At 39.2% G+C, this 13,331-nt stretch overlaps 1 protein-coding gene across 25 annotated transcripts in view; it reads right to left on the bottom strand.

Annotated features, from left to right (window-relative positions):
- Positions 1-13,331, bottom strand: part of rims2a (regulating synaptic membrane exocytosis 2a) — a 711,765-nt gene that overhangs the window by 561,032 nt on the left and 137,402 nt on the right. The window lies entirely within an intron of this gene.

The raw sequence follows: 13,331 nt of genomic DNA, 5'->3' as shown, positions 1-13,331 counted from the left end.
TGAAGAAAACCTCTGTTAATAAATGTTATGCCTGCACCATGGGAAGGAATGCGATCAATCACAACTTCACTCCTGCAAGGTGTTTTGCAGCTTGAGGGTTGATGATTAAACGGTGGAAGAGATATATAAATAGGCACTTGCTGAGATCACCATCCTGGTCAAGGTGTGAACACCTGGGCAATGGGGAATTGGAGATCTATTTATTTCAATCCTCCTCATAGTACTGGAAAAGTAGACTTATACTGCCCATTTCTCATTCCTCTGCTAAAATGACAATGAATTTTCCTCTTTAACTTCTGAAGGGAAAATACTCAAACAAAAGTGATTTGACACAACTGAGTGGCTCACTTGGCCATGTCAGTGAGATTTAAAAGTCAATCAAATCTGCTTATTTTTACTTCATTAGACCGTTTTTATTTACATACTTTCAACCTGAATTAAAAAGTCATAAACTTAGTGAACAACTCTGCTAAATTATTTATTCTTGCAACATCCAAAGGAACTATTTGATCTAACTACATTTTCTAGCCAGAGAGAGAATACAATGCAATAAATAACTATTACCAAATATTTATAATTCTGTATAATTCAATGAATACTGTAAATTAAACATTGCTGAAGAAATGCATTATAATCTTTGCATTTGAATTGATTGATTACTTGCATGCATGGGTGTCACAATTGATTTTTCTCTTTTAATTAAGTTGATCCTTTAATCTTCAATGCAACACCACCTACTAAAAAATATTTAAGATGTATACAAAATTGAGTGAATGAGGTCTGTTTATGTCATAGGTCATCAGACAATCTCAAAGATTCCATTCAGTATTTTCACCGCATATACCTGAATTGTGTTGGTAATTCTCCATACTGTCAAACTCAACAGTGCACTCACTGGAATAACCCAAGCAAGACAGTAATGTTGCAGATGATCAAGGGTAGTAAATAGGGACAGGTAAAGATAGAAAGAGGTGAAATAAGATGAACAATTGACACCAAATCCTCTTGATCTCAGCTATACCATAATTGCACTAAGTTTCCAAAGAAAATAAATACTATTCATCAGCAACTAGAGATACTGTTAAATCTCCAGGATAATTTTATTAGCTTTCTCACTGGCAAAAGTACTAACATGATTCAGTTAAATGTGGACCAGAGCTATTGAACCACTAGGAAGCTTGAGTGTGCTCCAATATTTTAAAGCACTCTCCAGACTACAATCAAACACTTTTATTTCAATTATATTTCGGCAGCTGGTTAACAGGAAGACAGACACAAAAAGCTGGTGTAATTTAGCAGGATAGGCAGCATCTCTGGAGAGAAGGAATGGGAACAGGAGGACAGTATCTATGCCCTGTTGGGAAGTCATAGAAGAGTCAGGAGAAGAGTAAAGTATTTAGAGAAATATGAATATGCCTTTTAGTTTCCTGGAGGAAATACCAACATAGCACTTAGGCAACACCTTGTCTTCTGGTCAACTAAAGCGGTGCAACTTAAAAATTTGCATCATCCAGAGTAAGGCATTCATCTACCTATGCACTCAGACTACCTCACTAATGCCTCATCATGATCTTAACAGATCACTAATATTCCTAGAAAGTGGTTGACATTGGATGAAACATCCTTGAAAAAGATATATTTTTTCTACATACACAAGCAAGAGGGCAAGACTCAATACTTAGCAGGTTTCAGTCACCTTGTTCGGATTCACATGTGGTAGACTCACGGCTACTGCAATTTACTTTCCTGTATAAAAAGTATAATCTCAATACAGAAGAAGATGCCTCGAGCGGTACTAAGCATATGTGAAAATGTGGTGTTAATACAGTGAAATTGCAGCACAGACAATAAGCATGCTAAACAGTGAAAACAGCACATAACAGAGCTAAACAACCCAAATAAACTGATCAGAATAAAGCTCTGAAGTATTGCCATATTTTGTTGTGCATGGTTATGGGCAATTATACAGCTTATGGGAGGAAAAGGCTCGAAGAGCATACCTAAACTCAATGACGTGGAGCCCAACATGTGACAAGGCTGAAGTGATTTCAGCTACCTTCAGGCAAAAGTGCTAATCTTACTGTTCCTTTGATCTCCACTGCCGTAGAAGCCATCTTTAGCCAATTCAATTTATTCCAACAATACAGTTCGAAATTCTCTAGTCCTTGGGACCTGACCGCTGATTATCTTTGACCAAACGTTCTGTTTCTGGATGGGTCAAACAACTATCTAAAAAGCAAAAGTATTTTGCAGTTTGGATTGAGAACAACAGAGCTGTACTGTGCTTAGGCTTCCCGTATAAAATAAAATAAAAACCATTCAAGACATATTTTTATTGTTATCAACCCTTTCTTCTTAACAGGGTTGATGACAGAAAAAAACTTTTACCGATTAGTTTCGATATACAGTGTAGAAGCATCAGACCACTGAGTCTAAGCCGACTAACAATCATTCGTTCACACTGGTTCTATGTTATCCCAGTTTCGCATCTAGGGAATAAAATTTAATGCAAGATAAAATCCAGTAAAGTCCAATTAAAGATAGTCTGAAGATAGACACACAAAGCTGGAATAACTCGGCGGGACAGGCAGGATCTCTGGAGAGAAGGAATGGGTAGCGTTTCAGGTCGAGACCCTTCTTCAGATAGTCTCATGGTCTCCAATGAGGTAAATGCTAGGTCACAACCACTCTCCCACACCTCTGATCTTTTGGAAAATACATTGTAGGCTAAAGTACAGTCCAAATAAAAACAAAGAAAATAGACCATATAACCATATAACCAAAGCATGTGGCTTCAAAAATAATCAAACTTGGCGGCATGGCACTACTTAAACAGTTGCCATGGAGGCTGCTCTGCAAACCAGTAACATCAGATTAATGACATACCAGACCACAGGAGTTGCTGAACCACAGAATGCTGAACCAATAAGTTCCTCAAAGAATTACATTTTACCAACTCTTCACTGGTACTTGTTTGAGGTGATGGAGAGGAACTTTTGTACAATTATCTTATGGTAAAGTTTCATCAACTTTAGGACCAGTATGAATCCAGGAAACTTTACATTATTTGAACAGAGAAGCCAACTAATGTAGCTTGAGAGTTTTAGCTTTAACAGCAAAAAGGCTTAATTATACTCACAAGCACAAAGATGCAAGTTTCCACAAACTGTTGAGCACAATAAAGGTGTAAGCTCATGAGTGCTGCGAATATTGAGTTAAATCAGGAGTATAAAATGAGATGGCAGGAAATAGAACATAGAGAAAAGGAGCAAATACACTTAAGCTCATGTCTAGAGGCCTAACAAGAGCTATGCTTTGCGAATTTTGCACAAGTAACTATATTTGTTTTTGCTGCCAGATCATATTTTACTGGCATGCTGCATGATTGAACTAATAAGCTTTGATGAAATCATGAGCATAAATTTTCACACAGTTTTTTGGTCAAACATTCACTGAAAATGTTCAATCAATGTAGCATGCCTTCACGTTACAGAAGGGCGCTAGATGACAAAGCTTTCGTATTCAATATCAGATGACTCTGTTTATCAATTTAATTGAATCTACTTCAAAATAAAACCACATGGAAATGTCTTGTCACCCAATCACATGGCAAACAACATGGATAATAAATACAATGAGTGTTGTTTATAAAAATTAAAACTGATTGTATGTTTGCACCTCCCCGTTGGATTGCAACCTTGTTATGGTCGGGGAGCTTGTGTGTCTCAGTGACCCCTAGAGCTAAGCCAGCGGGAGATTTGTCTCCTATTAGGGTTTCCCATGCTGGACAGGTCGAAGGGTAGAGACAAGACGAAGAGCGATCCACTGGTCCTCCAGGTTGGGGGTTGAGCACAGGGCTAACAACCCCGCCTCGTAAAATGAATATGTTACAGAAACAACAACTGAAGGAATCAACACTACTGATGAGGACCTTCGTTGTTGCCCTACATGCCTGGATGCATAATTGTCAGTAAGTAAGTAAGTATGTTTGCACATTGATTTATGATAAAGTGTGAAATTAATATATGTTCAATGTTTGGGATACTAACATTTTCAGAGTAGTGAAATAGAAACACTGACATCTATTTGGCCTCTTCCCCATGCTGACATTGCAAAACCTCTGAAAATGTGCAAAGTTAAAGAGAGAGAAGATATATTAGACGCGTTTCCCTTTTCCATCACTTGATACAGTCCTAAATTGTTAATCATCAACTGCCGTTCTTTCCTTGCAGTGATCCAGATTCGTAAACATGTGTTCTGCATGATGTCTGTGATCTCCTACAAGCATCATTGTGCTGCTGAGATACTGAAAGGACTACAGAAATAAACCTGTGTGGGATACAAAGACAAATGCTGCAGCTGTAAGTAAAAAGATTTTGTGCTTTTTTAGATTTGTTCTTAGTTCGATGAACAGATTATATTGTTGTTTTTCAGTTAATTTGTTAAATTTAAGTCCGAGGTGGGTGCGATATGAGACCCAAAAATCAGAAGGAGAGGAGAGAGAAGCATGTGCAGTAAACAAAGCAGGTGAGTCTTGTGGGCTGTGCCAGACATGGGTTTGGGAGCATTAGAAGACAGATTGGCTTAAGTGCATTTACTTTCATGCAAAGAGCCTTGCAGAATAGGACGAATGAGTTGAGAATTTGGATCAACATGTAGGATTGTGAGGGTAATGGCAAAGGGTTGGGGTTTTTTTTACTGTATGTCTGTAATCAGTGATGTACTGCAAGGATCAGTGCTTGGATCTTTCTTGCTTGTCATATATATATAAAAACCTTGAATGGGAATGTCGCTGGTCTGATAAGTAAGTTTGCTGGTGACATGATGATTGATAGGGATGTAGATAGTGAAAAGAGGGATGTAGAACAGCTGGAAATTTGCAGATGCCAAATGGAATTTAATGCAAACAAGTTTGAGGCAATACATTTTGGATCACCTACTACAAGCTGGACATATTCAGTAAATGACAGATATGCAGAGTGACTGCAAGTTTATAGCTCCCTGAAAATGCTAAAGCAGATGGATAGGGTAGCTTGTTTGGCTTCATAGGGAGGGATATTGAGTACAAATTTGGAACATCATGTTGCAGCTGTGCAAGACATTAGTTAGGCCACACTTTGAATATCATGTACATGTAGGTCTGCTATATCGCAGGTTTCCATAACACGTGAGTGATGAATTAGGGAACACTATTTGCATTATGTGGGCCAAATTGGATCTAACACAATTTCAATTGGGACTTAAAAGTTATTTTGGAAATTAACAAATGGAAAAATAGCTGTCTTGGATTTAAACCGTTTGAGAGAAAAAATCCTCTCCCCTTTTAACATCCCGCAGTAATCAGATACCATTGTCTCTTAAGAACATGGCTACTGCTTTAACCACGGGTCTTCATTAAAATTGTAATGCAATCGGTTCAATTAACATTTGTGCAATGATACTCTATTAAACAATGTAACATACAACCTTCAGTGTTTTTAGCTTGCGGAAACAAAAATAAACTTATTGCTACTGAGAAAAACCTTTATTTCTGAAAACCCTGTGGGAAAAATAACTTTGTTATTTCAAGTCTGTAATTCTCTAGCACCTAACCCCCTTTCCTCCATCAACACAATTGTCTATATAACATGATTTTCTGTAACATAAGATTTCTTAGGAATGCAACTATTACAGAACTACTTGTGCAGTTCTGATATTACAAAAAAAGGATGGGTAGAGCTCGAAAGGGTGCAGATGAAATTCATGACGATGTTGCCTGTAATGGAGGGCTTTAATTGCTAAAAGAGATTGAATAAGCCATGTGTAGGAACCATGTTCTTCAGTCTGAAGAAGGGTCTCGACCCGAAACGTCACCCACTCCTTCTCTCCAGAGATGCTTCCTGTCCCGCTTTGTTACTTCAGCATTTTGTGTCTACCTTTGAATAAACCATGATTCTTCTCAATGGAGCACAGGAAGCTGAAGGGTGAGTTCATTTAGGTTTATAAAAATATGAAAGTATGAAGGACCTGTAAAAGAAAGATAGTCACAGTCTTTTTCCCAGTGTAAGGGAGTTTAAATCTAGAGGACATAGGTAAAAGGTTAGTGGGAAAATATTTAAAAGAGTTCTGAGGCACAATTTGTTTCACACAATGAGTGGTGTGTATATGGAACTATGTGCCAGAGTAGGTGATAGAGGCAGGTACAATGTTTTAAAAAAATATTTTGACCTGTACGTGGATAGGAAAGAAATTCAATGATTTAGGCAAATGCCGGAAAATATAATTCGTATAGACAGGCATCTTAGTCAACATGGGCAGGTCGCGCTGAAGGGCCTTTTTCAGTGAGATACAACTCTGTGAAGTTGTGATTTGTTAACATCAAATACTTGAGAAAAGTGAAAAGGTAAAGAAAACATAGCTATAAAAGATAGAGAAAAAGATATAAAAGGTATAGGAACACACACGTTAGTGAAAATGTTTATAATAAACTTGGAGAAAGAATATTCATAATTGTGAATTACATTGCAATTAAAATATCATGAAGAATTTGGATCATGTTAGCATCTTCCTTGTGCTACAATCTTGGTTTCTATGATTTCCCATGATGTTGTTTACTTATTATTTTACTAAATAAATTGTTTAACTGTTCAAAGACTGATATGCTTAATTCATAAGAAAGATAAAAGAGAAAGTTAGGGTTGCTTAGAATAATTAAAATGGGTACAAATATAACAGAAAAATACAGTCTGTTTTCTTGATATATTACTTGACGCTTATTTCTTAATAGAATTTGTCCATTCACCTGTGAGAAAGATCTGATGAGGAGAAATATAAAAATTTCCAAGTGGAAAAACCAAGGCCAGAGTTCCTTACATAACAAAAGCGAATGAACGTTAAGAAAAGAAATAGGAGAATCCAGGGGTTAACCCAAGGAAGTGTTAGGTGTTGCACTCTGGCAGGTTGAATGTAAGGAGACAGTAGACTGTTAATGGCGATACTCTTAACAGCATTGATGTGTGGAGGGATCTTGGAGTCTAACTTAATAGCTCACTAAAAGTAGATAGGGTGGTTAAGAAGGTGTATGATATGCTTGATTCCATTTCTAAAGGCTGTGAATATAAGAGTAAGGAAGTCATAATGCAGCACCAAATGACATTATGTGTAAGAAGGAACTGCAGATGCTGGTATAAACAAAAGAAAAACACAAAAAGCTGGAGTAACTCAGCAGGACAGGCAGCATCTCTGGAGAGAAGGAATGTGTGATGTTTCGTGTTGAGACTCTTCTTCAGACTGCAGAAAGGTCTCGACCCGAAACGTCACCCATTTCTTCTCTCCAGAGATGCTGCCTGTCCCGCTGAGTTACTCCAGCTTTTTGTGTCTATCCATAGGACATTAGTTAGGCTGCATTTGGAGCATTGTCTGCAGTTCTGGTAGTCCCGTTTCAGGAAAGATGTGGAGGCCTTGGAGAGGGTGCAGAGGAGGTTTACCAGAATGCTGCCTGGATTAAAGGGTTTCAGCTACAGGGAGAGGTTGGATAGACTTGGATTGTTTTCTCTGGAACTTTGGGGGTTGTGGAGACAATTGATAGAAGTATCTAAAATTATGAAAGGCATAGATAGGGTCGACAATCAGAACCAGGATGGAAATGTACAAAACTAGAGGCGTAGCTATAAGTTGAAAGGCAGTCACGGTGGTGCAGCGGTAGAGTTGCTGCCTTTCAGTGAATGCAGCGCCGGAGACCCGTGTTTAATCCCGACCACGGGTGCTCTCTGTACGGAGTTTGTACGTTCTCCCTGTGACCTGCGTGGGTTTTTTCCGACATCTTCGGTTTCCTCCCACACTCCAAAGACGTACAGGTTTGTAGGTTAATTGGCTTGGTAAATGTAAAAATTGTCCCTAGTGGGTGCAGTGTTAACATGCGGAGATCGCTGGTTGGCGCGGACCCGGTGGGCCGAAGGGCCTGTTACCGCGCTGTATCTCTAAACTAAACTAAAGAAAGTTTAATAGAGATGTGCAGGGCAATTTTTTTTGCACAGAAAGTGGTGGGGACCTGGGATGGTGGTGGAGGCAGACACATATTTAAGAGACTTTTAGATAGGCACATGAAAGAGAATAGAGAGATATGGATCATATACAGGCAAATTATATCAATTTAGCTAGGCATCATGTTCAGCACAAACATTGTGGGCCGAAGGGCCTGTTCCTGTACTGTACTGTTCTAGCTTCTATAATTTGATAATGTTAGTTAGAACCATGCTGAGAATAAAAAAGTCCAAAGGAAAATAAGAATAACGAAAACACAAGGCCAAAGAGGCAAAAGGAGAACTGAAAGACAACATAATAAAACAACCAAAGACCTCCAACAAGGATATATATAGCCAGCGGATAGTAAGAGGAAGGATGGGCCTGATTAGAGACCTAATTTGGGCATGGAGAGGCCATGGTTGGAATGCTTAATGAATACTTTATATATGTTTTACCATGAAAGAGGATGCTGCCAACTTTCTGCGTTTCTGTGAAACGGGAGATAAATAGTTGGGATAGTAATTGATAAGGAGGGCTTCCTAGAAAAGCCAGCAATGTCTTTGTGGTTGCGTACCTGTTGAGCACTAATGATGTGGCAACTACAAATGGACATCTCAATTGTCCTCTGCAATACCCTGCATCTATGTAAAACCAGTCAGAGCCACAAGCCAATGTGCCAATTAGTTCTGACTGAACTAACTGCAAGTAATTTTTAGTGTCTGCTCATTGACTGCAGCCACTAAAGTGTGGCCGTGATGTCCCTTTGCCGGCATGGAATATCCCAACAGGATGAAAATCTCATATCAAACCCAGACTTTTTTTGACACTGCTGCTCCTAAATATGAAGGAGGTTTATTGTCTGGTGGGCTTGGCTTCTCATCAGGCTGATCCTTTCTCCCATGGAGCTACTTGTCTCTGAACAGTAGCTGTACAAATCTTATGTATCAGATACCCAAACCGAGCACTGAATGTAAAAAATGCAGATGATAGCTACAACGTGTGTAATTTCACTTCTGAAGTATACAAGATGACCTTTCAACGCAGGTACTATGAACAAACACTTTCACATAAGCAGGAAAACGGTTCTGAGCACTGAATACATACCACCATACTTTCTAACCCACAACTTCAGCCTCCTGTTGCCATTTCCTTCGCACCTCGAACCCCATTAAATAGTTATATTGGAAAACCCATGTTAAAATTACTATAATTAAAGTATTAACATTATGAAATTGACAACACTCTTCTGAAAAAAATGCATCAACAAAAAGAACGTCCTGGAGTTAAATACAGATTTTGGTGAAAGAGGTCAATTTCCTAATCTGCTCATTGTTTTTCCTAGATTTCATCCCACCATCATGTGTCCACCTATTTTAAAATTTCCTTTTGAATTATACATTATTAAGCTTGAATTATTAAGCTTGTGCTGATCCTTTGATAGAACTACCCAATACTTACCAATCCCCTCCTCTTTCCACGCAATACTACAAGTATTTTTTCAGAAAATGTACACAAGGTTACAACTATTCACTGCACTCAAAACCAATCTTACAACTCAGGAATTATACTCATCGGAAATTATAGTAAAACAATTGTGGGAGAGACGCAAAATCACCAAGTGATTTGAGACTAGTCTGTCTACAGACCAATAATGGACTTTTTAATACATTGGCCCGCTGGTTTTAAAATGCCCATCATACAGTAGAATCTTAGGACATGTACCTTGATCAATTTTGTTTTTTCCTGCAGTTCACAGATTTTGCAGTGATATCAGCCGTGATTAATAAGGTATCCTGGTCTTGAGGATCTTATTTAAGGGAAAAGTTAACTCAAAATATTGAGTTATATAACTCACTGCCATGGAATATATGCTTTGTACCAGCTTTGCATCAATTTCATGATGCAGTTTTGATGATCACAACTCAGTAATCATTGAATGGAAGCCATTTCTACTCTAAAATGTCATCCTACTGATGAACGAAACCTGTTGTCAAATGAGGTCCATCAATGAGACCCCACACTCCAAAAAGTAAAAGGTTTTTTCACGAGAATTTAGGTGATGAGTTAATTAAAATATAATCAAAAGCATATCTGTTTGATTGTAAACATATGTCTCTGATGTAAAGAGTATAAAGGTCAAAGCCAGAGCAAATGTCAAAGCTGAGCTGTGTCTCATGCGAACAGCATAGTTAGTATTAGAAAGCTCTAGATAAAAATATGATTTGTTCCCTTAAGGAAGTCTGGGAAAGCTTGCTTGCTTTGACTTGTTAAACGTGACTCATTTTATAAGTCTTCCAATTTTCTGTTATTTAGTTACTTAGGATTGAAGACCTTGGAGAACTCTAGTTTGCCATAAAGACATAATTGAAATGGTAAGCTTCTAAAGAGTGCCCTTGTAGTGCAAAAATGAGTCTTTTATCCAAAAACATTCTTGCTCCAGTAGAGAAGTCATGGGCCTTGACTACAATAAGATATCTGAATGGTCTGCCTCGGCAATCAGGAATTAAATGTCAAGGATTAAAACTAACTAGAGAAAATAAATTGTTGATCAGAAAAATGTGAATGATAAGAACAGAAATATGCTGAAGCTCTTAACACCACCACATCCCATTTAGGTTCTGGGTTGAAATAGGACTGTAAAATGTAGGGTAAGATAAAACTGCAAGTCATCTGGAATCTATTGAACACGGGTAGTTAGGCTAGCAAGTGATTGGCTTCAGATACTATTAAAGCAGATGAATGAGAATGAAAGCAAAAAAGAAACACAGTGGTGGAGTAACTCAATGAGTCAAGCAGCATCTCTAGAGAATATGGATAGATGATGTTTCAGGTTGGGAGCATTCTTCAGACATTATAGTCGGGGGGAGAAAACTGGAAGAGAGGTGGGGATGAGACACAACTAGGGAAGTGATAGGTAGATACAAGTGAGTGGGTTTGATTGGCAGATGGAAGGACAAAGGACAGAAATGAAAAGGAGACAAAATGCTGAGAGACATAGAGAGAAGAGGTGTGAATTGTAAGCCCAGAGAATGGGATATAGGAGGAAAGGGATGGGGGAGGAAGGGGATAGGATAGTGGGAGAAATGGATATAGATCCAGGTGGGGAAGAGAGGGGGGGGGGGGGGGGGAGGGGGAGGGGGTAGTGTTGATGGTTAATTACCTAAAAGTGAAGAATTCAATATTCATACCATTGGGTTGTAAGCTACTCAAGCAGAATATGAGGTGCTATTCCTCCAGTTTGTGTGTGGCCTCATTCACTCATCAAATGTTCTGGCATTCTTGGTCATTCTTCTGTCAGTCGGTTCTTTTTAAAAATAATGAAACTGGGTCCCTGTTTTATCAATTATTTAATGTGCCACACTCAACTTATGCAGTATTTAAGAATTAGTGAAACAAGGAAATGCAGATGCTAGTATCCAAAAATAGACACAAAGAACTGGTTAATACACAAAAGGACACAAAGTGCTGGAGTAACTCAACAGGTCGGGCAGCATCTCTGGAGAACATGGATAGGTGACATTTCTGGTTGAGACACTTTTTCAAACTATTGTGGGGAGGGGGGGGGGTGGAGACAAATCGTGGAGGTGGGAAGAAGCAGGAAGCATGGCAGGTATTAGTCCTTCCCTGTGTTAACCAGCATCTGCAGTTCCTTGTTTCTATAAAGAGCTGGTGTAACTCAGCGGGCCAGACAGCATCTCTGGAAAACAGGGATATGTAACATTTTGAATTAGTTGTTCCTCCTAGGAGAAGTGAGAAAATCCATTGTCCTCAAAAACAAGGCAGATGTAGCCTGAAAAGGCAGCAGAGCATTGCAACTAACTGATCTGGAGACACTAGGAACTGCAGATGCTGGATCTTGGGTAAAACACAAAGTGATGGAGTAATTCAGTGGGTCATGTAGCATCCCTGGAGAACATGACAGGTGACGTTTCAGATCGAGACCCTTGTTCAGACTGTGTAGCAGGGGGGAAGAAAGCTGGAAAAGAAGTGGGGGCGGAACAAAGCCTGACAAATGATTGGTGGATATAGGGAAGAGGGGGTTTTGATGGGCAGATGGGTGGATGAAGTGTCAAAGATGAGAGATGAAAAGTAGACAAAAGGGTGTCAAATAAGGATAGGAGTGAAAGGTAAAGCTAGAGGGAGGTGACATAGATGGAAGGCACAGGAGGAGGGAGGTGAAAGATAGTGGGAAAAATGGGGATGCACTGGGGTGGGGTGGGGGGGGACCATATGAAAGAGAGGAGAAGGGGGTTGTTACTTAAAATTGGAGAATTCTATGTTCTTACTATTGGGTTGTAAGCTCCCCAAATAGAATATGGGGTGCTGTTCATCCAGTTAATGCATGGCCTCATTCTGGCAATGGGGGAGGCCCAGGCCCAGGACAGAAAGGTCAGTATGGGAATGGGAAGGGGAGTTAAAATAAGGAGGTCCAGCAGGCCTTGCGGATTGAGTGAGTGTTTGGCTAAATGATTCCTAGTTTACACTTGGTCTCCCTGATGGAAATGGTGAATCAATGCGAAGGCCAATGGATTGAAAGATGAGGACCAGGTGAACTCTATCCTTTTGCAGTCTGTGGGGAGATGGAGTTAGGAATTGATCTCAAAGCAAAAAAAAAAAAATATGTCAGTGTCAGAACACAGTCCATAGAAACAATGCTAATGTATCATGACGTAAGGATTTCATATTTTATATTTCATTTCTTATAATGTACGGGGCCATTCAGCCCATTGAGTCAATTCTACTTCTCAGTGCAATCCCGTCAGTCCCATTCCGCCATTTTTTGTTCAATTACTCTTCCTCACATGTCACCAATTTACTACTAATTCATCCTTTCATCAACATATGTGGTAATTTACAGAAGCCAGTGAACTTAGCGGGATATCTTTTGAGATGTGGGAGGAAACCGGAGCACCCAGAGGGAGATAGGGAGAACATGCAAACTACATATAGATGGTTCCTGAGCTTAGGGTCGCTGGAGCAGTGCAGAAGCTGCCCTAACTCCAGTGTCCCTCTGCTTTCATGCAGATCCCTGGCTGTTCGTCCTGGTACTGTCAATGTACAACTACTGTCGGAACATCTCATATCGGGCATGTGTGCTTCATACCATGTATCATGTTTTCTTTCACTACCATGAGTATGAGTAATTGTATGAGCACCAAGAGATCAATTGATATCATGCCTGCTCTGCATATGTGTAAGATAGCATAAGAATCCAACCACTATTGAAAGGAAAAATGCAGCTTCTCAATCATACTGGTCGAAATGCATGGTTGAAAAGAGGATTATCTTTTGTGGAAGTCCTTTTGAGATAAAATAAAGCAGTAATT

This window comes from Rhinoraja longicauda, chromosome 4 (assembly GCF_053455715.1).
Source record: "Rhinoraja longicauda isolate Sanriku21f chromosome 4, sRhiLon1.1, whole genome shotgun sequence".
NCBI lineage: Eukaryota > Metazoa > Chordata > Chondrichthyes > Rajiformes > Arhynchobatidae > Rhinoraja > Rhinoraja longicauda.
This window is presented reverse-complemented; position numbering and strand designations above follow the sequence as displayed.